Below are 1838 nucleotides of genomic sequence, written 5' to 3' on the forward strand. Positions count from 1 at the left end.
TCAGCATGAATTATTTATACAAATCCACACTGATTACTTGACTGACTTGACTTGACATCATATTTCACTGAAAATTAAAGTTACCCTCCAGACATGTTTTTAAGTAAGTAAAATACTATTATACTACTTACTCTTACTATAATACTTTTACGTTTTTTTAACATGGTTTTTCCACATAAAAAGAGAAAAAAAGGGTTGCTTGAAGCACAACTACCCCAGCTGCTTGTTGCAGTGGAGAGATTCAGCCTTTTAGTGTATCTACACCCTTCAACTCTACTAGTTCCCTCCCTCTCAGCAATTTAAAGAAATGCATCAGAAAGCTGCAAAGGGGCTGTAGGGGGCGTGGCCTTAACACCGACCACAGTGATTGAGAGACTGACCACAGCAGTGTAGCAGGAACAGCGAGTTGTTAGGCAGAGCTAATGGGCAGCTGCTTTCAGACTGTCCCTGTCCGCGCTGGAGAGGTGTGGTATCTGTGTTATAGTCATTGACAGTATATATAATGGACAGAGCTTCCAGTCCTGTGAAGTGAAGCCAACACGGAAGAGGAAACAAGCCTTCTATGTAATGGCCAGTAGGGGGCAGCTCCATTGGCTGCAATAAAACAATTATACCATGCAGTCTGATGGGAAAATGAGCCTATTTCTCACTTGTTATTAGCTCAGTAAACTTTTTCCTAAGAGTTTATGGTCTTAGTCTCTAGTTTCAAGTCTTCTTCCACGCAACACAATGTTCATTTTGTGTATATATGGTCCAGTTAAGAGTAAAATAGATGATGAAGCATCAAGCTTTTGGGCGTGGCTACCTTTAGATTGACAAGTAATTCTCCGTGAGTCTGTTTAGTGGACTACACAAAACTCAATTCAACTGTCAAACTAGGCAGCGCTGCTGGTACCCTGCTACGGACAAGTTGAAACTGAGCAGCCAATGAGCGCAGCTCAACTCACAGCACGTCGCCTCTGCTGGCTCGACAAACCATTATGACAAAAACCACAATGCCAAACTCAAGGCTTCAGAACGGTACTCCACAAACCAATGGGTGACGTCACGATAGGTTCACAGTTGGTTTTAGCTGTGCTAGTGGCTGTGTTGGAGCTAAGCTAAACGGCTCAGAGATGCTAATGCTGCATTCACATAAATTCAGGCAAACAGTAGATGGTAAACCGGATGATGTGTTAGTGGATGAGAGCGGGATGGTAACTGTTTTGCGGTTCTCTGCGACATTATTTAAAACTGAATGTTACCCAGTTCCCTCACAGAATGGTCAATAAGGACAACAAATGCAAATGATTTATACCTTTCATAAAATAATATACACAAAATGTCATACTGTAAAGTAGTCCCAAACTGTCAACTCTATGTCATCGGGCTTACAAGATCCAGGGTGATTTAAAACAGTAGAGGGCGTGTTGAGCCATTTTCAACCCACAAACATTTTTCAAGATTTTTCAAGAAGAGAGAGGATGCATAAGAGTGGTGTGCTGCTGATTGTGTGCTACTTTTTGTTGGGGGTAGTATCTTATCTACTGATCCTCCTTTTGACCAATCTGAGACTTTGAATAATTAAGCAGCAGGAAAAGGAGGTAATTCATTTTCATAATGGTTAAAAAATGTCTACATTGAAAATATACCACAAAGACTTTAAAGGTGCAAACTTAAAAGGTCAGAAAAGTAAGATGACAAGCAGACCTGTGTTTTATGAAAGGGGCAATATTCCATACACATCATCCATTTTACAGGAGGGAAGGGACTGAAGAAGCAGGTCACTATTCTGCCAACACTTCACTTTAAAACTTTAAAGAACGCATTTGCTCCCTAATCACTCTCTCTGCTCCACC

This window comes from Morone saxatilis, unplaced genomic scaffold (assembly GCF_004916995.1).
Source record: "Morone saxatilis isolate NCDOM2014 unplaced genomic scaffold, NCSU_SB_2.0 Contig14, whole genome shotgun sequence".
NCBI lineage: Eukaryota > Metazoa > Chordata > Actinopteri > Moronidae > Morone > Morone saxatilis.